The following is a 25241-nucleotide window of genomic DNA, read 5'->3' as shown; positions in this document are numbered from 1 at the left end:
CCTCTATAGTTGAATTCTTTTATCTTAGCGGCTCGCGCATGCCCGCCCAGACGCGGGAGATTGCTGCGTTGCCAGTTGCACACGACGCACGCGCCAAGAGAAACAGCGCCATAGTACAGTATAGTTCGCAAGCTTACGTTTAGGGGGGAGCGCGCAGTTTATGAAGTAAAGCCACCACGGCCGCATTAACCATTTCGCTGCTACAGAGACGTGCTCCCCGCATTCCGCGCTGTGCGCGATTTTGTCACTGCACTGATCGCCTGTGCTGACACATAGTGTTTCCGACTGCTTTGACACACTTATCATTCGATTCCACAACAACTATTTGGCCCAAAAATTAGATTTTTACACATCTTCTTGACTGATACCTTCCCCCCACTTCCTTTGACTGACTGAAGTGCTTTAAAATAAAGCCAAACGCGCCCGGTGTAAATAAAACTTTTATTACAGTCGCGAAAGACGGAATATTTCTCAATATTACATACGACACCTATGTGGTACTTAAATTAAATGAGATATTGTTATACAGTAAATTTTATATGAAATTTAGGTACCTTGTCCACATTTCATTCTCAACATTGTGGCAACTAAAATCGACCATACGGAAAGTATACGCTATGGACTTTTACCTCTGCAAACTCTTCAAAATTTCGTGCAATGGTTTACTACATTTAATGCTGCACAATAACTGGGTTGAACATCGAAACAAAATTAAGTCATTTATGGGGGGAAGGTATCAGTCAAGAAGATGTGTAAAAATCAAATTTTTGGGCCAAATAGTTTTTGTGACATTGAATGATAAGTGTGTCAAAGCAGTGGGAACACCATGTGTCTGCACAGGCGAGCAGTGCAGTGATGACAAAATCGCGCACAGCGCGGAATGCGGTGAGCACGTGACTGCAGCAGCGAAAGGGTTAATGAAGAGACAAAGCACTAGAAATTTCAAAAAACTGCATTCAAACGAATAAAATTCGTGAAGTAAGACACTTCGATATTGTTTTAAAATAAAAAAAAATATTTAGCATCGCATAAGGTTTATACTCGTTACCTATCGCCTTCTAATCCAACGCCTTAACCATTACGCTAACGCAGCTCGTTCTGCAGTACATCTCCATAAGGACTCTAACACGTCACGCAAAATTCTGACAAACACTGTTGGTATGCCTATGAATTACTCGCACTTCGTCGAAGTACAATAGGAAATAAATAATTACCGCTGTTCTTTATTGCGAAAAAGCGGTTCGTGAAATTGATACAAACACCTTTCCTTGCTATCGCCTGAATTAAGAGTCTTATTGCTTGTTTGGTTTAATTAATTAATAGAAAATGAAGCAATTGGCATAAAGAATGGTTTTTCCAAACTTTCAAAAAACAAAGTCTGCTATCAAGACATTGCTTTTGTTCTATTACTTTATTTATGACTGAACGTTTCTAAAACTGAAGACACTTGTCCGTGCTCTGTACTACAGTCGAGATCTGGCAACGTCGTTCTCTGTTCATTGGCTGATTGTATGTTTTGACGTCAGATGCGCAGAACGAACCTAAACTCGGCCGCCAAGATATATGACGCGCACTTTAGAATCTGATGAAGTGGTGGCGCAATAGTGTTGGCGAGCATGTAGCGGGTACCTGGTCCCTCCTTTGGCAGTAACATGCTGTATTTAGTTCTTCTTGGTGACGTGAATATCATTTTAAGAGCCATTTCCAACGCGAGAGCACCATTTTACAGCCACAATTACACCCGAGGCCATTCCATCTCCAATTAGGGACCGGATGCCTCGCTCGGCACCTGCGCTGTTGACTGGTCGCCTGCTGGCTACTGACTCCTCCTGTGCTCTCTCCTGCATCGCGCTCAGCCTCAGCGCCAATACCACCTTTCAGCCTCGCGCCACACCGTTTCCGTACTGGAGGGGAATCACTATGTCTTTTACATTAAACAATACAAAATCCCTAAGTATGAATCAGTTTTTACATTCCAGTTTTTCATATATAAACGACAATACTTTTAAAATTCCATTATGTAAACATACTATTACGCTAAACAATTTATACATCATAAATTACCAACTTCCTTCAATGATCCAATGAACTTAACTAGCAACGAGTAAACACTTCTTAAATGAAGTTGCACTGTACCGATTGCCCACAATCGATTGTGGTGTTACATCCTGACTGGCTCGACGAGCTCCCCACGGACTCCTCCCCTGAGTCAGTTTTTTCATCTCAGAGTAGCACTTGCAACCCATGTCCTCAATTATCTACTGAATGTAATTCAATCACTCTCATTCCATACAGTTTTCTCTCTACAGCTCCCTCTAGGACAATGGAAGTCATTTCCTGATGTCTTAACAGGTGTCCTGTCATCCAGTCCCTTCTCCATGTCAATGTTCTCCACATGTTCCTTTCCTCGCAGAAGTGTGTAATAGCTCTCTGGAACAGGGCATTTTCCCTGATAGACTGAAATATACTATTGTTATACCTTTGCATAAAAAGGGGGATGGATCTGATGTCAACAATTACCGTCCAATCTCCCTTCTAACAGCTTTATCCAAAATTTTTGAGAAAGTAATGTATTCAAGAGTAGCTTCACATATCTGTAAAAATGAGGTACTAACAAAATGTCAGTTTGGTTTCCAGAAAGGTTTTTCAACAGAAAATGCCATATATGCTTTCACCAGTCAAATTTTGAATGATACGAATAACCGAACACCACCCATTGGGATTTTTTGTGATCTCTCAAAGGCTTTTGATTGTGTAAATCATGAAATTCTGCTAGACAAGCTCAAGTATTGTGGCATGAGTGGGACAGTGCACAAATGGTTTAATTCGTACTTAACTGGAAGAGTGCAGAAAGTTGAAATAAGTAGTTCTCATAACATGCAAAGATCAGCACATTCCTCAAACTGGGGAACTATCAAGAATGGGGCTCCACAAGGGTCAGTCTTGGGTCCTTTGTTGTTCTTATTATACACTCCTGGAAATGGAAAAAAGAACACATTGACACCGGTGTGTCAGACCCACCATACTTGCTCCGGACACTGCGAGAGGGCTGTACAAGCAATGATCACACGCACGGCACAGCGGACACACCAGGAACCGCGGTGTTGGCCGTCAAATGGCGCTAGCTGCGCAGCATTTGTGCACCGCTGCCGTCAGTGTCAGCCAGTTTGCCGTGGCATACGGAGCTCCATCGCAGTCTTTAACACTGGTAGCATGCCGCGACAGCGTGGACGTGAACCGTATGTGCAGTTGACGGACTTTGAGCGAGGGCGTATAGTGGGCATGCGGGAGGCCGGGTGGACGTACCGCCGAATTGCTCAACACGTGGGGCGTGAGGTCTCCACAGTACATCGATGTTGTCGCCAGTGGTCGGCGGAAGGTGCACGTGCCCGTCGACCTGGGACCGGACCGCAGCGACGCACGGATGCACGCCAAGACCGTAGGATCCTACGCAGTTCCGTAGGGGACCGCACCGCCACTTCCCAGCAAATTAGGGACACTGTTGCTCCTGGGGTATCGGCGAGGACCATTCGCAACCGTCTCCATGAAGCTGGGCTACGGTCCCGCACACCGTTAGGCCGTCTTCCGCTCACGCCCCAACATCGTGCAGCCCGCCTCCAGTGGTGTCGCGACAGGCGTGAATGGAGGGACGAATGGAGACGTGTCGTCTTCAGCGATGAGAGTCGCTTCTGCCATGGTGCCAATGATGGTCGTATGCGTGTTTGGCGCCGTGCAGGTGAGCGCCACAATCAGGACTGCATACGACCGAGGCACACAGGGCCAACACCCGGCATCATGGTGTGGGGAGCGATCTCCTACACTGGCCGTACACCACTGGTGATCGTCGAGGGGACACTGAATAGTGCACGGTACATCCAAACTGTCATCGAACCCATCGTTCTACCATTCCTAGACCGGCAAGGGAACTTGCTGTTCCAACAGGACAATGCACGTCCGCATGTATCCCGTGCCACCCAACGTGCTCTAGAAGGTGTAAGTCAACTACCCTGGCCAGCAAGATCTCCGGATCTGTCCCCCATTGAGCATGTTTGGGACTGGATGAAGCGTCGTCTCACGCGGTCTGCACGTCCAGCACGAACGCTGGTCCAACTGAGGCGCCAGGTGGAAATGGCATGGCAAGCCGTTCCACAGGACTACATCCAGCATCTCTACGATCGTCTCCATGGGAGAATAGCAGCCTGCATTGCTGCGAAATGTGGATATACACTGTACTAGTGCCGACATTGTGCATGCTCTGTTGCCTGTGTCTATGTGTCTGTGGTTCTGTCAGTGTGATCATGTGATGTATCTGACCCCAGGAATGTGTCAATAAAGTTTCCCCTTCCTGGGACAATGAATTCACGGTGTTCTTATTTTAATTTCCAGGAGTGTATATTAATGACTTGCCATTCTATATTCATGAAGAGGCAAAGTTAGTTCTCTTTGCTGATGATACAGGTATAGTAATCACACCTGACAAACAAGAATTAACTGATGAAATTGTCAATACTGTCTTTCAGAAAATTACTAAGTGGTTCCTTGTGAACGGACTCTCACTGAATTTTGATAAGACACAGTACATACAGTTCCGTACAGTGAATGGTATGACGCCATTAATAAATATAGACCTTAATCAGAAGCATATAGCTAAGATAGAATATTCCAGATTTTTAGGTGTGTCCATTGATGAGAGATTAAATTGGAAGAAACACATTGATGATCTACTGAAACGTTTGAGTTCAGCTACTTATGCAATAAGGGTCATTGCAAATTTTGGTGATAAACATCTTAGTAAATTAGCTTACTACGCCTATTTTCACTCATTGCTTTCATATGGCATCATATTTTGGGGTAATTCATCACTGAGGAATGAAGTATTTATTGCACAAAAGCGTGTAATCAGAATAATAGCCGGAGTCCACACAAGATCATCCTGCAGACATTTATTTAAGGATCTAGGGATATTCACAGTAGCTTCTCAGTATATATACTCTATTATGAAATTTGTTATTAACAACCAAACCCAATTCAAAAGTAATAGCACTCTGCATAACTACAATACTAGGAGAAAGGATGATCTTCACTATTCAAGATTAAATCTAACTTTGGCACAGAAAGGGGTGAATTATACTGGCACTAAAGTCTTTGGTCACTTACCAAATAGTATCAAAAGTCTGACAGATAACCAACAAGTATTTAAGAAGAAATTAAAATAATTTCTGAATGACAACTCCTTCAACTCCATAGAGGAATTTTTAAATATAAATTAAGAAAAAAAATTATTTAAAAAATATAAATAAAAAATAAAGAAAAACAAAAAACACAAAAAATAAAGTTGTTATATTAACTTAAGTTTGTTGTTAAATTAACCTAATTATGTCATGTATTAGAAAATTCGACTCGTTCCACATCATTACGAAATATCGTATTCATGATCCATGGAACTTGTATTAATCTAATCTAATTTAATCTAATCTAATATGTGGAAAACCTCCTCCTTCCTTACCAGTCCATCTACTTTTCCACATTCTTCTGTAGTACCACATCTCAAATACTCGGATTTCTTATGTTCCGGTCTTCCCACAGTCCATGTTTCACTACCGTACGGTGCTTTACTCCAAACCAACATTCTCAGAAATTTCTTCCTCAGATTCAGACCTATGCTTGACAGGAGTAGACTTCTCTCGGCCAGGACTTCCATTTCTGCCAGTGCTAGCCGGCTTAGAATGTCCTCCTTCCCCGTCCTTCCATCATGAATCATTTTTCTGCCTAGCCAGCACAATTCCTTAACTTCGTGATCACCAGTTCTGACGCTAAGCTTCTCGCTGTTCTCATTTCTGCAATCTCTCATTACTTTCGTCTTAAGCTCTCAATCGTTATTCTGTGCTCACTACATTGTTCAATACATTCAGTGCAACTTGTAATTCTGCTTCACTTTCCCCAAGGACAACAATTTCATCAGCTAATCTGATCACTGATCTCCTTTCACGCTGAATTTTGATCCCACTCTCGAACCTTTGTTTTATTTCTTTCATTGCCCTTGCGGTACATAGATTGAACACCAGGGGCCAAAGATTAGATACCTGTCTTACACACTTTTAATCCGAGCACTTCGTTCTTGGTCTTCCAGTCTTATTGTGCCCTCTTGGTTCTTGTGCATGTCGTATATTAACCGTCTCTCCCTGTCGCTTATACCTATTTTACTTAGGATTTCGATCTTGCCCCGTTTTACAGAGTCTAACGCTTTTTCCAGATCGACGTATTCTATGAACGGGTCTTGATTTTTCTCCGGTCTTTCCTCCATTACCAGCCATAATGTCAGAACAGCGTGTCTGTCGCCTTTGTCTTTCGTAAGTCCGCCCCCGGTAGCTGAGTTGTCAGCGCGACATAATGTCAATCTTAATGGCTCGGGTTCGATTCCCGGCTGGGGCAGAGATTTTTCACCACTCAGGGACTGGGTGTTGCGTTGTCCTAATCATCGTCATGTCATCCCCATCGACGCGCAAGTCGCCGAAGTGGCGTCAGATCAAAAGACTTGCACCCGGCGAATGGTCTACCCTACGGGAGGCCCTAGTCACACAACATTTACATTTTACCTTTCCTAAAGCCAAACTGATCGTCATCTAATACATACTCATTTTTTTCCATTTTTGTGTTTATTATTGCTGCCAGCATCTTGGATGCATGAGCTGTTACACTGATTGTGCGATAATTCTCATATTTTTCGGCTCTTGCAGTCTTCAGAACTGTATGCATGATGATTTTCCGAAAGTCTGATGGCATCAAACATTCTGCATACCAATGTGAATATTCTTTGTGTTGCACTACCCCCAATGATTTTAGAAATTCCGATGCAATGTTATCTATCCCTTCTGCCTTAGTTGCTCTCAAGTCGCCCAAAGTTCTCATAAATTCTGATTATCATACTGGATGCCCTGTCTCTTCACTGCCGTACCCTGTTTCTTCTACTGTCACATCTTCGGACAAGTCTTCCTCCCTCAAAGAGGCCTTTAATGTACTCTTTCCACGTATCTGCGCTCTCCTCTGCGTTTAGTATTGGAATTCCCATTACAGTCTTAATTCCATCTTTGATTTCTTCACATTTCTCATGAACTTCCTGTTTCGTTCCTCAACGTTTGTGTACTTCCTTCCTTCGTCGATCAACTGAAGTATTTCTTGTATAGCCCATATTTTCTTTGTAGATGTCTTTTTGTATCTGTGTGTTGTTTTCAGTTTGTGTGACTGATCTTTTTAGAGATATCCATTCCTCTACAACTGAGCTGCCTGCAGAGCAAGTCATTATCGCAGTATCTATAGCCTCAGAGAACTTCAAGCTTATTTCTCCATTCCTTAGTACTCCAGTATGTCATTCCTCACGCTTTGATGCTTCCTGGTTAGTCTCTTAAACCTCACCCACTAAAATGTGATCTTACAGGCCTTCTTCAAGTATACCTCCTCCTATAGTGATTCTTGAAAAGAGTATTTGCTATTAAAAACTCCAATTTATTACAGAACTAAATTACCATTTCTTCTCTCTCATTCAATTCAATATCCTCATATACTTTCTCTTTTTCTTCTTCTGCTTTCGATATCGGCATGTATACCTGAGCTGTTGTCGTCCTTGTTGGTTTGCTGTCGACTCTGATGTGAACTGCCCTATCACTGAACTGTTCACAGTAAGTCACCCACTGCCCCACCTTCCTATTCATAACAAATCCTACTCCCTATATACCATTTTCTGCTACTGTTGATATTACACAACACTCGTCTGACCAAAAACTTTGTCTTCTTTCCGCTTCACTTCTATGAACCCCATTATATCTAACTTGAGCCTTAGCATTTTCCTTTTTACATTTTCTACCTTCCTACCATGTTCAGACTTCTGACTTTCCACGCCCAAACCAGTAGAACTTCACACTTTCGTTAGTTACTCACACTTTTTCTCATAGTCACGTTCCCCTTGGTCTTCTTCTTACATGAAGCATAGTACGATTTTCCCACAAACAATCGACTTTTAAGAGTGATTTCTGAACGAGAAACCTGATGCGTAATACTTTCTTATATACAGAGTATAGAATGCGTTCCGCATACCTGCTTTGCGTAGTTGTGCAGAAATGCTAATCATTTGGTTGTCCAAGCATTTAGAACACTTGAGGCCAATTTGACGTTTACGTCATCTTCTACATGATTTCATGAACATTAACATTAATGAACATGTTTTAATTGTGTGTCATACAATATACAGAAAAAAATGACTGAAGTTTTCATGTTCCTAAGCCCGACAAGAAATTTCTGAGAATGTAGTGAATCATGGGATGTGGGAAAATCGTAAAAAGGAGAGAAGCGAAGCATTTGAGATTTAGTACTGCGAAGAATGCTGGAAATTAGGTCAACTGATAAAATAAGGATGAGGAGGCTCTCCGCAAAATTGGCGAAGAAAGGAACATATTAAAAACACTGAAAACACGTAGCGTCAGAATGAGAGGACATGCGTTAAGGCATCAGGCAATAACTTCCACTAGAGGGTGGTGTAGAGGGTATAAACTGTAGAGGAATGTATCAAAAAATAATTGAGGACGGAAGAAAAACTGATTTACGTGTTGTGTTGATGTGCCTGAACTCTCCATACTGGGCCCAGGTTCACTAGTTACCTGAAAACTATTTGCGCTGTAGTTTCATAGCGAAGGTCACAGTATCACCACGTCCATGCTAACCCACAAGACACGCTTACAACGCCGGCCGTGGTGGCCGAGCGGTTCTGGGCGCTACAGTCTGGAACCGCGCGACCGCTACGGTCGCAGGTTCGAATCCTGCCTCGGGCTTGGATGCGTGTGATGTCCTTAGGTTAGTTAGGTTTAAGTAGTTCTAAGTTCTAGGGGACTGATGACCTCAGAAGTTGAGTCCCATAGTGCTCAGAGCCATTTGAACCATTTGAACGCTTACAACATACAATCCTTAATAAAAAATATTAACGTTTATTCCTTTCATTTAGACTGTACACTTTGACTTAGAGCTAGTGTCCATGTGGTAGGTCATACCGGTTGGAAACCATTAGTAATGCGACTGTGTTTACAATCAAAACTGTTACCCCTGTCACGTTAACTGATTCTTCCGTCGGTTTTTGGTACAAGAACTTCGTAATTGTAATTAAAATACAGAGTATTGTGTATGTTCTGCAGAATGAATTAATTCTCTTAACCAATTTAGAGCTTATAAGGCCATCATCACACTTTTACTGAATATCTGCGTCAAAGAGGGTAGAACATTGTAGAACAATATTGAGAAAAATGTTACACATCGAGAGCGAGCTATAAACACAGAATGAACGTCATCATTGACAGTGTAGTGGCAAAGCAATTAAAAATATTGAAGTTAAACAATAAATAAATATAAAGGGAATAAATCAGGAAGAGATTAACATTAAGCTCAAAAATCAGTGCCTAGGAAACAATTTAAAATTAATTAACAATTCTAATGAAATAAAATAAATATGTGACAAGAGAAATGAAATAGCTTGAACAAATGAACTGAGTCAAGGGACAGCGATATGCACATACACGTACGAATGACGCTAGTATCGCGAAGACAAGGTATAAGCGTGAACGCATTGGGGGAGCTGTCATTTGTTGGAGCTAGACGCATGGAGGATCCATTTCGGAAATCGTTAGGAAATTCAATATATCACGATCCACTTTATGAGGAGTTTACCGAGAATACCAAATTTCAAGCAATACCTCTCACCACGGGCAACGCAGTGGCCGACGGCCTTCATTTAATGGCCGAGGGCAGCGGCGTTTGTTGGAGTTGTCAGTGCCAGCAGGCAAGCAACGCTACGTGAAATAACCACAGAAAGCAACGTATGCGTGAGGATAGTGCGGCAAAATCTAGTGTTAATGGGCTGTTGGAGCAGACGACCGACGCGAGTGCCTTTCCTAAGAGCACGACATCGCCAGCACCGCCTCTCCTGAGCTCGTAACCATATCAGTTGCACCCTAGACTACTGGAAAATTCTGGCGTGGTCGTCTAGATTTCAATTGGTAAGAGCTGATGACAGAGTTCGAGTGTGGCGCGGAGCCCCTGAAGCCGTGGACCCAAGTTGTCAACAAGCCACTGGGCCAGCTACTGGTGACTCCTTAATGGTGTGGACTGTATTCACATTGTAGCGGCACCACCGTACGGATAGGGAATGTTAGTTTTGTGAAGCTAATTGGAGGTCCAAACGTATTTCGTGCACTATGTTTGAACTTTACATGTGATGTACAAGCCGTGTTTGGAGGTAGTACATGGCTCACACTTGCTGTAGTATGGGGCAATCATTGTGATTATGGTGGCCTTGAAGCCTTTCCAGATGCAAATATTCTTACATGGAAGACATGGAGCATAGCAGAGACAGCAGGAATTCTGGCTAAACAGCCATATGGTACACTGGTTCCTAGTATGCCATTTGTGTTGAGTACGAGAAGGAACAAGAAATTGAATGCAGATGAATACCTGTTTATATGGGCTAAAGTTGGTAATGGAAACTGTAAAATAAAGATTAATGGTGAATGTATGTTATATTACAGACAATAAAGTTTGTCCTACCCGAGAACCATCCTTATCTATCCCGTGAGATTTTTTTTTTTTAAATTGAAAACAATATTCATTAAAAGATTGAAGCTGAGCGCCTCTTGGTTGCTCGCTAGGCGGGTGACCTTGAGCGGCCACAGCAATGCCTCTGCGACGTGCATGGCGTCATCGCTGGCGGCGCAGCATTCTGTGTAGGGTGACATGTTTATAACCTCAATGGAATAAAGATATAGTAATAATGATTAATACATAACCCTACACATTGATCTTGCCAAAAGCCGAGAAGCGATTCTTCTTGGTGTTTTAGCCCTCTGGGGCACTCTGGGATGCCCTCTGGGGCACTCTGGGATGCCCTCTGGGGCACTCTGGGCTGGCGGCGCAGCGTTCCTGTTTATCGTTCTCTGAAGGCGATAGACATTGATCTTGCTGGGCAGTTCAATAAACAACAGCTAATTGGAGGTCCAAACGTATTTCGTGGACTACGTTTGAACTTTATATGTGATGTACAAGCCGTGTTTGGAGGTAGTACATGGCTCACACTTGCTGTAGTATGGGGCAATCATTGTGATTATGGTGGCCTTGAAGCCTTTCCAGATGCAAATATTCTTACATGGAAGACATGGAGCATAGCAGAGACAGCAGGAATTCTGGCTAAACAGCCATATGGTACACTGGTTCCTAGTATGCCATTTGTGTTGAGTACTAGAAGGAACAAGAAATTGAATGCAGATGAATACCTGTTTATATGGGCTAAAGTTGGTAATGGAAACCGTAAAATAAAGATTAATGGTGACTGTGTGCGGGCCGGATTGCAATGAGTTACGCATACCAACAGTTGCAAAGTAGAATAGAGGCCACAGGGCCGTCAGATTGCTGCAAGAGTACATGTAGCGGTTTTGCGTGTGACAAATCACAGGCAGAAGGGCGCACTGGCCAACCTAGCGTGTTATGAGTACATGACGCGAAGCGGCGCATATGGTAAAACAGAGGCGCACAGCCACATATAAATAGGTGCGGGTTTCTAACGAGATTCATTCAAGTTGAAACGTCCCCTTTGTACAATTATACATGACTGTGCTTAAAGTGACACACAATATTTTTAGCGCAACGCAATCTGACTTTCAAAAATCTCTACAAAAGAATGGCCCTGACTAACATTAACCTATACCTTTCACAAATCACTTACCTCTCAAAAATCTTCATTACTCGAACTACTGCAATACAGCGAGCGCCACTACTGCCAGCTAAATAAAAGATTCAAACTACGGAAGGCACTAACTACTGATAGGCATAGTTAGCAAATGAAAGATTTTAATAGAGAACAAACAATGTATTTACCTGAATAGTGTTGAAAACTCATAATATACATAACAGTTCATGACATCCAGTCTTACAAATTTCAAAACTCCGCCATTTCTCTCCCCACATCCACCACTGCTGGCGGCTCACCTCCAACTGCGCAACGTTACGCGCTGTTAACAGCCAGCTGCCGCTGCCCAACACTACAATGGCAGACAACAATGCAAACTAGCCACAGACTGCACACAGCACAGCCAGTGATTTTCATACAGAGCGCTACGTGGCGTTACCAATAAGAAAACCTAAACAGCCTACTTACATAGCCCCCATGCTCCCCACAAAAAATTTTACAAATTGTTTTGGGCATTGGCCAATACAGATTTGAAAAAAAATTTTCATAATTACAGTAAGAAAGATATCAAATGCACACACTTATTGATACAGTGTTGGTCAAAAGCTAAAATTTTCTCACAGCCCATAAAGACAGTCCTGATCGTTCATCATAGTAAAATAACAGTGTTTTTCTCAATGTCTGAGCAGTAAAAGAAAATGCACACAGAAGTAGTGGATTTCCATGCAGTCTTGAAGAAGTAGTGTTGTCCTTCCAACGGAAAGACAGTGCTGACTCTTGACATGCAGACAGGTAATGGGCCATAACAGAACAAACCCACCGCAGAGTCAGTGATTTTCATACAGAGCGCTACGTGGAGTTACCAATAAGAAAACCTAAACAGCCTACTTACAAAGTGTGGCAGCTCTCCTGGGCGGTGGAGTGTGTCACACCAAAAGCTTCACGCAGCCAGTGACGCAGATCGAGAGGAAGGGGGCACTGTAGCTGGAAACAATAAATCACTTGGAAAGCTCGGACGAGTCTTAATACGGTGCCTTCTACCTCTTCCCACTACATTTGGTCATCCTGATACATTCGGTGGTAGAAGTTGCCACTACAACACGGAATGGACTTGGTCTTCTGGTGTTTGTGAGCAGATCATTGACCTGAAATGGTTATGTTCGGATACTTGGAGACAATTTGCAGCCTTTCATGGACTTCATGTTCTCAGACAATGACGTCATGTTAGCGGACCACAGTTGTTCGTGGCTGGTTTGAAGAACATTCTGGACAATTGGAGTGAATGGACTGGCCACCCAGGTCGTCCGACATGAATCCCACCCAACATTTATGGGACATAATAGAGAGATCAGTTCGTGCACGAAATCCTGGACTGCCAACATTTTCGCAGTTGTGGGCGGCTATAGAGGCAGCATGGCTCATTTTTTCTGCAGGGGACTTCAGACGACTTGTTGGGTTGCTGCACTACACAGGGTAACAGGATGTCTGACACGGTACTGCGAGGTATCTCACGACTTTTGTCACCTCCATGTGTTATATATGAAAAGTGTTACATAGACAGAGTAAATTATAAAATTCACATTTATACGCTCATCCTCATAAATTAAGAATAATTTCAGAATGTGGTGCCACACAGCGTGCCACTACACAAAACTCGCGCTAATAGCATAGGCACATAGGGAACATACACGACAAAGATCTGCAAGTCCACGGTATTGGTAGTTGAGAAAACCGTCCCGAAACACATGTGCTACAAAACGCAACTGTTTCCTACGCATGTACCCCGACATCAATATGGGATGTGATCACCATGCACACTTACACAGGCCACACAACGTGTTGGCATACTCTGGATCAGGTGGTCGAACAGCTGCTGGGGTATAGCCTCCCATTTTGCACCAGTGCCTGTCGGAGCTCCTGACGTGTCCTAGGGGTTTGAAGACGTGCAGCGATACGTCGACCCAGAGCATCCCAGACGTGCTCGATGGGGTTTAGTGTGGTTATTGTCTTTGAATAAAATTGTCATTTCGGTTCGTCACATTGTGTATATCTTTCAGTTACGTTTTTTACTATATTGTAGCAGTCCTTTCCAGATACGGTCAAGTTTGATCGAGGTATGCTATTTGGCAGCGACTAATCATGCGAAAATTACATTCGTCCTTAAATTTTGCACACCAGTGTATTAGCACAATCAGTCTTTGTATACAACAGCATCATCTGTTAACATACAGACACTATGGCCACAGAGATGGAGCAACTGTGAAAGGTCGTCTGTCTCAGATTACTCTGAAGTCTTTGGCGGTGACTGCAGTGATTTTGGAGTCGTGTCGCATGCAGCAGGCAATCCGGCGTGGAGACGTGCCTGAGGCCAAACCCTGCTGGCAGAGCTTCAGAGCAACGCAGCCGCAGCCGGCTGGGCGATGACACACACACACACACACACACATACACACACAGAAGGTGGGCCGCGGCTTTCTACGTCGCTTTCCTGTGTGTCGCCGGAGAAATGCGACGTAGAGACAGCGGCACAGCCCGGCCGCAGGCCACGCCGGTGAGAATCGCCGAACCACCTGCTCATATATCGCTCCAAACGAACACTACCACCGCCGACCCCAACACACCCACTGTGCCCTGAGTAAGGCTGAATTCACAGTGGCACCGACAACGGTCGCCAGTCGCAGTCGCCAGATGTCGCTCGATGACATCGGCCGACAGATTGGTCATACTGCTTTCGATATTCTTCGTCGTTAGTTTTTCGTGGAATCAGGGAGGTTAAGTTAGGTTAGATCCGTCCTATAAGCGAAATTAGATTTTAACCACTTTGAGCGGGATGGATGCCACGACGCCTCTGTGCTTCGAGCCGAGCGCTGTCTTGCAGCTTTTGCTATTAATTAGACGCCGAATGCACGATACAGATCTGTGACGAAAAAGGACTTTCCTCAGCTGTTGCACTGATAAGACAAGCTTTACCAATATATGATATACATATTCGAAGTGATTCGTAGTGAAATTTATGAGTTTTTGTGGTTGTGGTCTTCAGTCCAGAGATTTGTTTGATGCAGCTCTCCATGCTACTCTATCCTGTGCAAGCTTCTTCATCTCGCAGTATATACTGCAACCTACATCCTTCTGAATCTGTTTAGCGTGTTCATCTCTTGGTCTTCCTCTACGATTTTTACCCTCCACGCTGCATTCCAATACTAAATTGGTGATCCCTTGATGTCTCAGAATATGCCCTACCAACCGATCCCTTCTTCTAGTCAAGTTGTGCCACAAACTCCTCTCCAATTCTATTCAATACCTCCTCATTAGTTATGTGATCTACCCATCTAATCTTCAGCATTTTCTGTAGCACCACCTTTCGAAAGCTTCTATTCGCTTCTTGTCTGAACAATTTATCGTCCACGTTTCACTTCCGCACAAGGCTACACTCCATACAAATATTTTCAGAAACGACTTCCTGACACTTAACTCTATACTCGATGTTAACAAATTTCTCTTCTTCAGAAACGCTTTCCTTGCCATTGCCAGTCTATATTTTATATCCTCTCTACTTCGACCATCATCAGTTATTTTGCTCCCCAAATAGCAATACTCATTTACTACTTTAAGCGTCTCATTTCCTAATCTAATTCCCGCAGCATCGCCCGATTTAATTCGAGTACATTCCATTATCCTCGTTTTGCTTTTGTTGATGTTCATCTTATATACTACTTTCAAGACAGTGTCCATTCCGTTCAGCTGATCTTCCAGGTCCTTTGCTGTCTCTGACAGAATTACAATGTCATCGGCGAACCTCAAAGTTTTTATTTCTTCTGCATGGATTTTAATTCTTACTCCGAATTTTTCTTTTGTTTCCTTCACTGTTTGCTCAATATACAGATTGAATAACATCGGGGATAGGCTACAACCCTGTCTCACTCCCTTCCCAACTACTGCTTCCCTTTCATGCCCCTCGACTCTCATAACCGCCATCTGGTTTCTGTACAAATTGTAAATAGCATTTCGTTCCCTGTATTTTATCCCAGCCGCCATCAGAATTTGAAAGAGAGGCCGTGCTGAAAAGTAATGTCTCCTAATTTTTTATGTGAAAACTCTTAAAGCGTTCTAAACAAAACACTTTATCAACATTCCACTTCTTTATTATTCTTGTACACATCTCTATTTCTCAACATATTGAGCCGTGGTGAGCTGGCGCCAGTCGTATTTCGTTTATGTATCGTTGAGATCGATTGTGGTTGAGGTAAGCTATCTTTGCTTTTCGCGTGTCTTATCTTGCGGCTTGGCAGGCGAAGCGAGTTGGTTGTTAGCCCTGGACAGGTAACCCTCGAGATCTCGTGACTTTCAAAAATGGTTCAAATGGCTCTGAGCACTATGGGACTTAACATCTGTGGTCATCAGTCCCCTAGAACCTAGAACTACTTAAACCTAAGGACATCACACACATCCATGCCCGAGGCAGGATTCGAACCTGCGACCGTAGCAGTCGCGCAGTTCCGGACTGAGCGCCTAGAACCGCTAGACCACCGCGGCCGGCTCGTGACTTTCGCGAGCAGACGAGTGTCAAGGGCTGCCGAACGAGCGTGATGACCGTTACACGTTGTGGTGTGGAACTGGTCGGGCGTTTTGCCGACATGGGCAGCTTGGAGATAAAAGTTCTGTGACTTGGCTAGGAGCAAAATTTTAAGGGAAGCGGTGAAGCTGTGGAACCCGCTCCCGCGTATTGTGTACCTGATATGTAGTAAGTCGTCGTAATTGTTTGTCCACCGACGCACTCAGAGATTTTAAACTTTATTTTTATGGTCAGATTTTCATAGTCGAACCCTAAGACGCTGTGGGAAAGTTCAGTTGGCGTAGTTGAATGCTGGCCGTTGTTTGAAAATTTTCTCAGAAGTTTTACTAGTGCTTTGTGTCTCTTGCAATCAAATGACTATGTTACCTGCACTCTATTAATACAGTTGTCCATGTGTAAGTGAGCAAAGGTTCTGCCGAGTGTTTCTATGTTTCAGGGTTAATGGAATGTCTTTGTGATTCGGGCAAAAACTTTTCATTGTGCCAGTGCCTTGGTGGGGAGTGAAATGTCATCCGAGGTCTAGGCCTGGCAGTGTTTAAGAACCTGGCCACTACCTGAATTGTTCATATATCGCCTTCCAAAGTTTAGTATTTATCTTCCTTCCATCAAGGCGGGTTAAGCTGGTATATATAATATGTAACCTGTTTATATATGAACTTGTTTTCTTAAATATTAGGGACTAGCAACTGGCTGGATATTAAACTGCATAGCATCTGCTGAGTTCCTTGTGCAGCTTTTAACACGTCTCAGCACGTGAACATTTATTTTTTAAAGATCATTGTTTCTGTTGTAGTTTTTCATTTAAGTGGTTCTATCATGTTATGTAATGGAATCTAAGCCATGATGGACCAACAGAGATTTTACTTTTAGTTCTGGTCCTCTGTTTATCTATGGTGTATTTTGTAGCCCTTTCTCCACGTTCCTATTTTTTAGCTGTCTTATCTTTCTTCGATTGGGATTGACGTGTAGTCGTTTCTTAACTCCCCTCTGTATTGGTGTTCTATAGTTTTGACAAGGGCGCTTATGGCCCCAGTTGTTTTTGCGCCCTAAAACAAAACAAAACAAAGTTTAGGACGAAGGCATCCTCACTCGGGAATAAATCCTATTATAGATGCACTCCACTCTCGGACACTTGCTATTGTATGCATCCCAGTCTCTAGAAGCATAGATGTAACAGAGGATGTGTCTAAGAGAGCTCACTGCGCTGAGGAAATAGGGTTAACTCGTAAAAGTGCGGATACGTCAAAATATTCAAATTTAAATATCTTTGAAGCTAGTTCCACAATTTCACATCCCTAACTCTGCCTTTTCTATGCTACGATAGGAGCATTTTTCATTCTGGTTCCCAATTTTTACTCTACCATAATTTTGACAGTAGACCGCCGTAGTTTCCAAACGATGTAGATTATTAAGTTTTCAGTTTTGTCGTAAAATTGCATTTTTTATTTATTTTTTCACTATAAACCGTTTTCGCGCATTCAGTTCACGGAAGAACGAATTATAAATGTTACATTTAGCTCAATTTTAACCATCGTATTTTGACAATGGATACAGATTAAGGGTAGGAAAAAAAATTCGTTTTGAGTTTAGCTGTACATCTGACTTCGTGCAAACTTTGAACCGATTCGTTCAAGTTTTAAGTATAGAAGTGGCGCGCTTCAAAAGCCTCCCAGAAATACGCTAAACAGCCGTATCTCGACAACAAATTAGGATTATAGGATATAAAATTTCGTTTTGACTTTATCCATGTACATGCTTGCGTTCAAATTTTGAATTGATTCGGACATGTTTGAAGTGGCGCGCTTCAAAAACCTCCTAGTAAAACGTGTTTTTGAACGTAAAATGCAAACGAAGTAAGATTATTTCAAACGGTTATAATTTATCTTGTACCAAGGTCCAATACATTGGGAGACCAAATTTGACCGTGCGACTGCTACAGTCGCAGGTTCGAATCCTGCCTCGGGCATGGATGTGTGTGATGTCCTTAGGTTAGTTAGGTTTAAGTAGTTCTAAGTTCTAGGGGACTGATGACGACAGCAGTTGAGTCCCATAGTGCTCAGAGCCATTTGAACCATTTTGAACCAAATTTGAACCATCAGTCTCGCCCCAGTCAGGAGTTGTTTAAGAGTGGCTGTTTTTGCACGTAAAATCCGCACGGTGCACGTACAAACAGTGGCGTTAGTTGGGCATTAATTCTAGCCCAATTAAAAGTTCTTCCAAAAGGAATTCTTCCAATTTGTCAGAGCGTCAGCCGCGGTTAGTCGTTCAAACATTACCTAATATACTGTATCGTAGCTACAGTAGACAGATGTTCGAATACCTATACAAACGGCCGCCGGTCCGGGCTATATCAACAACTTTTTAGCCCATTTACCCAGCTGAAATAGGATCCGAGCACCAAGAAACACCCTCCCCCCCCCCAAAAAAAAAACGACTCTCCGTGCGACCGTTTGAAACGTATTTGTTAGAGTGCGGCGCTTTAACGAGCCAGTAAGATACTCTGAAAACCTGAAGCACTGGGAAGTGGAAACACATACACCACATTTGCAAACCACCTCATATAACAGAATCACCAACGTACTGGCATTAAAACACAAGTACGCAGTAGTCATAATTTGTAGACAGCCAAGGCCCACCCACCACGATCCAGAAAAGTTTCCCTACAGTAACTTTAAGCATAACACACGCCACCCATCTCACTTCAACAAATAATATTTTGAGTTTATTACGATAAAGATTTTGCCTGCTTGTGGTTACCAATAATGCCCCGATTTCAGTCCATAGGTTCCGCGCTATACACCAATTATGACATTTTTCATCGTCAAACTCCCATGAACTCCTTTCCTAGAATTTAACTTTCTACGGCCACTGTGGTCGAGCGGTTCTAGGCGCTTCAGTCCGGAATCGCGCTGCTGCAGCGGTCGCAGGTTCGAATCCTGCCTCGGGCATGGATATGTGTGATGTCCTTAGGTTAGTTAGGTTTAAGTAGTTTTACGTTTAGGGGACTGATGACCACAGATGATAAGTCCCATAGTGGTCAGAGCCATTTTGAAGTTAACTTTCGCACAGTCGCTATTTAGTGTGCAAGAACGTAGGAAGACTCGATCGACAAAAACAAATTGCTTTCAGTTTCACCAGTTGTCATCCGAAGTCTGCAACGTTTGCACGATGAAATCGTCTGCATTATGACTGCACAAGCAATGGCGTACTGGTTTGAAAAAATCGGCTGTCTCCGATCAATGTTGTCGGTGTAAGCAACCGATGTCGGGGCCAATGTGACCGTGACCTTAGTGTTATACGATACTGGCTAATTATCGATCCTTATATCGATTTCATCGATGGTCTTAACAACTGACACCAAAACATCGACTTTTTAACTTCATTGTTGTATTATGAATTTATAGAAAGACATTAAAAGCAGCCGGTCGGAGTGGCCGTGCGGTTCTAGGCGCTACAGTCTGGAACCGAGCGACCGCTACGGTCGCAGGTTCGAATCCTGCCTCGGGCATGGATGTGTGTGATGTCCTTAGGTTAGTTAGGTTTAATTAGTTCTAAGTTCTGAGCGACTGATGACCTCAGAAGTTAAGTCGCATAGTGCTCAGAGCCATTTGAACCATTAAAAGCAACATACATCGACATCTTACATCAAATTTCTTAATCAATAAATCTAAATGGACGTGTGTCTGTCTGTCTGTATGTGTGTGTGTGTTTTTTCATCTCCTACTAAACGTCTGAACCGACTTAAACCAGACAGGGTACACATATCCCTTACCGTCAGCCAACAATCGCTGTGGGAGTAAGGACCACTTATCTACCGTAGTTCGGGAGATAGGTCATAAGCAATGAGAATTGTGAAAAATTACCGCATCATGCATGACTTTTACATTTATTACTTCTGTGCTACTACATTCGCAATTAATTTCTCAGGTACTATCCGCATATGCCGCTATATGCACCTACAAAACTATATCATGGTACCACACACCTCCTGATGTGATAACACTGAGATGCATGAAATATTGCCGCATTGTACAAGACGTATAAATTTATTAATTCATCGCTACTAAGTCTATTCGCAACACATTTTGCAGATGCTACCAACACATGCTACTGAATGTACCCACACAAATACCGGCAGAAGCCGAGCCGTGCGGACGTGACAGCAGTTGTACCAGCAGCAGCATTTCCCTCATACACAGTAACCTAGTTTCTGTTTTTTTTCGCGTGCTTCCGCTAAGGAGTGAACTGTACCTATGTATTTTAGTGTGTAGACTAGTGTTTAGCAGATTACACAAAGGATTTTTTTTTTCGTGCATGTGCTTGTGTAAGGCGGCTTCCTAATGTAACTTACCCGCCGTCTGACCGCCACGTCGCGCCACTAAGTTTAACTCTCGCCCTGGTACATAGTGTACAGTTTAGACCAGTACATTCTAGTTTGCATACTTACCTCGTGCAATAGTTTTCGGCTAAGCAGAGTTTCTAGGAGCAGGTAACCGTAGATCAGGGATTAACAACTGGCCGGTTTAGAGCGCGAGTACCCGCGTCTGCTCAGGGATGTGCTCGCGAGCAGCTGCAAGGTCGTGGAGTATGGAGGGAGGGGAGAGAGGGGAAATGCGCGCGCACGTTTGAATAGGGCCGCAGCGTGCCTATTGAATTCGCGCCGACTGTGTAACGTTTAAAGTACTACGATCAGCTCTTAACAGTCACTTCGCTGGTTAAGAATCATGTGAAGTCGCCGTTGTGTAACCCCAACCATGCTTTCGCAGTTCAACCCCCATTGGGAGGAATTGTATCTGTTTACTGAAAAAGATGGTGTTGCAAAATGTTTAGTATGTCACAAAACGCTGAATTCTTTTACGAAATTTAATTTGCAGCGACATTATATGTCTTACCACGCGAAAGACTACGGACGTGGAAAATCTGATTGACCAGATCGTGCACAGGAAGTTATTAAACTTAAAAGGAAGCTATCCGAAGAAGATCTGGACGACGAAGAAAAATCAACTGAGGCAGCTCTCAGAGTGGGTTACAAAATTGCTTTGCTTTTAGCAAAATCCCTGCGCCCCTTAACTGATGGCGATTTAATAAAAGAATGTTTGGTAGTTGCAGTGGAACATTTGTGTCCATCTCAAGTTGAACAGTTTCGGATTGTGCCATTATCTAACATGACCATTATGCGTCGCATACAGGACATGGCAGACGACGTCCAGAGCCAGCTTGCAAATATCTGTTAAGATTTTATGGCGTATTCTCTAGCTCTGGACGAAAGTGTTGATATCACTGGAACAGCGCAGCTTGCCATATTTATTAGAGGTGTTAACAGAGATCTTCAGGTGAGGGAGGAGCTCCTCGATGTAGTAGCCATGAGGAACACTACAACCGGAGATGATATTTTAAGTAGTGTTGAAGAAAGTGTTGAAAATATAGGATTGTCGTGGAATTCTTTAGTTTCTGTGTCTACAGATGGTAGAGGCATACACTAAGCTAATAAAATTATGTGGCACGTGTACATTCTCCTTTATTTGTTTCATTTGTCGCAGTAATAATTCGTGAGTGATATCCCTGCAGGTGGCCGCGGATTTACATTGACTGGCGGCAGCTTTTGTGTACCCCACGTGACTCTCCCCACTCTCCGCTCTGGTCCGGTAGTGGGGGGTAGCGTGCTCGCGCTGCTCCGTGCTCGCGCCTTGCTGCTCACAGCTTGCTCCGCGAGCACGTATGTTGTGAAGCCCTGCTGTAGATACATCCACTTCGGTGGACAAATTTAATTCAGTTTAAGAGTTTGCCGTCTCTGGTATAGTGAGAAACCTGCAGAACAGTTTTTAGTGTTTCTTTGTTCTCCTCGTTATTCGAGGGTCGTCCACAAAGTAAGTTCCGTTTCTATTTCTATCCGCGGCAGCGCTACGATGACAGTTCCGAGCATGTGCGACAGTTACTTTGGGTCAAGGAGAAGACATGTACGCCATTTTCAGAATGCTGCTGCCGACGTGTGCTTTGTCGTGTTTCTTTATAATGTCAGCCTTAATTGAAAATGCCGCCGCGTGTGAAATCAGATCTGTGATTCGTTTTCTAAAGGCAAAGAATGTTAGGCCCCTTACACACGTGCGGTTTCCAGCAGTGCTGCTGATCAGCGCGGCGGCAGCGGTCAGCATTCCATAGTGCAAATAGATGGGGCATTTACACAAGAGGCGACTCGTACGCCAGCCGCAGGGACAACCGCGCGACCATCTGTGCAAGAGCGGCTGCCTGCTGCTGGCAGCGGCGTTTTCACACCTGTTACCTTCCACACACGGCATTTCATTAGCTTATCAGTCGTTCTCACAGCAGCATGAGTTTTGATACTGAGCGTTTCATTTATGAGGTAGAAATGCGTCCTGCCATTTGGGACTCAAGATGTAACGAATACGGCAATAGGATTGTGAAACGCAGAGCATGGGAAGAATTGTCTGAACTGTTTATTCCAGGATTTGCAAACGAAACAACAGATTCGAAAAACCAAAAAGGTGCGTGTTTAGAATTATATGTACAATATGTTATATTATTATGAACAAGTCTTAGAAGTCCCCAGATGGAATTTTGTTCAATTGCCATTTCACTGCACCTTCTTCACTTGCAAAGAATTCAGCAAATTTATCTCCATCTACACGCACACTCCGCAAGCCACCTGATGGTGCGTGTCGGAGGGTACCTTGAGTACCTCTATCGGTTCTCCCCTCTATTCCAGTCTCGTATTGTTCGTGGAAAGAAGGATTGTCGGTATGCTTCTGTGTGGGCTCTAATCTCTCTGATTTTATCCTCATGGTCTCTTCGCGAGATATACGTAGCAGGGAGAAATATACTGATTGACTCTTCGGTGAAGGTATGTTCTCGAAACTTCAATAAAAGCTCGTACCGAGCTACTGAGCGTCTCTCCTGCAGAGTCTTCCTCTGGAGTTTATCTATCATCTCCGTAACGCTTTCGCGATTACTAAATGATCCTGTAACGAAGCGCGCTGCTCTCCGTTGGATTTTCTCTATCTCTTCTATCAACCCTATCTGGTACGGATCCCACACTGGTGAGCAATATTCAAGCAGTGGGCGAACAAATGTACTGTAACCTACTTCCTTTGTTTTCGGACTGCATTTCCTTAGTACTCTTCCAAAGAATCTGTCTGGCATCTCCTTTACCGACGATCAACTTTATATGATCATTCCATTTTAAATCACTCCTAATGCCTATTCCCAGATAATTTATGGAATTAACTGCTTACACTTGCTGACTTGCTATATTGCAGCTAAATGATAAAGGATCTTTCTTTCTATGTATTCGGAGCACATTACACTTGTCTGCATTGAGATTCAATTGCCATTCCCTGCACCATGCGTCAATTCGCTGCAGATCCTCCTGCATTTCAGTACAATTTTCCAATGTTACAATCTCTCGATATACCACAGCATCATCCGCAAAAAGCCTCAGTGAACTTCCGATGTCATCCACAAGGTCATTTATGTATATTGTGAATAGCAACGGTCCTACGAGACTCCCCTGCGGCACACCTGAAATCACTCTTACTTCGGAAGACTTCTCTCCATTGAGAATGACATGCTGCGTTATGTTATCTAGGAACTCTTCAGTCCAATCTCACAATTGGTCTGATAGTCCATATGCTCTTCCTTTGTTCATTAAACGACTGTGGGGAACTGTATCTCTGATAACAGCGGCTGATTTGTTCCTTGTTCTCGGCATTTGGGCTTCCTCTACTCCATGTAGTCCAGAGATGTTCACTGTGTCTTCGAATGTATACCAATCTCTACGACGAACGAAATTATGTACTATGCAGCATGCTTTTATTATTACTGAGGCCAAATCAATTGAAACATTGAGTGCACGATGGAATATTCTCCATTTGTTGCTGAGTATTCCAGATGTACTCTCTATGAAACGTTTCGCTTGTGATAAACGATAATTATATATCTTTTTGATGACTGGCAAATTATTTCCACCATTTGGTCTTTGCACATATTCTGTCAAACCAAATGCTTAATCACCAACGAGTGTAAATGGCAGTGGCTCTCCTGCAGCACATATTCGTGTCAGGAATGATCATTTCGTTGTCTCTTATCTTATTTAAGTGTCAGGAAGTCGTTTCTGAAAGTATTTGTATGGAGTGTAGCCATGTATGGAAGTGAAACGTGTACGATAAATAGTCTGGACAAGAAGAGAATAGAAGCTTTCGAAATGTAGTGCTACAGAAGAATGCTGAAGATTAGATGGGCAGATCACATAACTAATGAGGAGGTATTGAACAGAATTGGGGAGAAGAGGAGTTTGTGGCACAACTTGACTAGAAGAAGGTTCAGGTTGGTAGGACATGTTCTGAGGCATCAAGGGATCACAAATTTAGCATTGGAGGGCAGCGTGGAGGGTAAAAATTGTAGAGGGAGACCAAGAGATAAATACACTAAGCTTATTCAGAAGGATGTAGTTTGCAGCAAATACTGGGAGATGAAGAAGCTTGCACAGGATAGAGTGGCGTGGAGAGCTGCATCAAACCAGTCTCAGGACTGAAGACAACAACATATCTTATTGAGTAGCGTACTGTTTTTGAAGACCTGTGAATGTGAATTTTTGCCATCTGACCCGACATCTATTTAAACGAAATTATAATTTGCATCACGAACTGCTAATAACACAATTGACAAAAGTGTTTGTAGTTAAAGTAAAGTGAGCCGCTATAAATCAACTATTTGTACTTATCTTAATGTGATGGGCAACCTTTCCTCTGCAGAGATACTGTTTCTCATGCAAGTGTACTGGCTTGAAATATGTGATTTCAGCAAATGTAGTTGTTCGTCAAAGGTCGGTACTGACATCCTGAAGTAGTTGAAGAACTTGGACTGTCATCACGTAACTTACGATACACAGTATAGAAGTGTCCGTATATTACACTAGTGCTGCACATTGGGTGT

Source organism: Schistocerca nitens, chromosome 1 (genome assembly GCF_023898315.1).
Source record: "Schistocerca nitens isolate TAMUIC-IGC-003100 chromosome 1, iqSchNite1.1, whole genome shotgun sequence".
NCBI classification, from domain to species: Eukaryota; Metazoa; Arthropoda; class Insecta; order Orthoptera; family Acrididae; genus Schistocerca; species Schistocerca nitens.
This window is presented reverse-complemented; position numbering follows the sequence as displayed.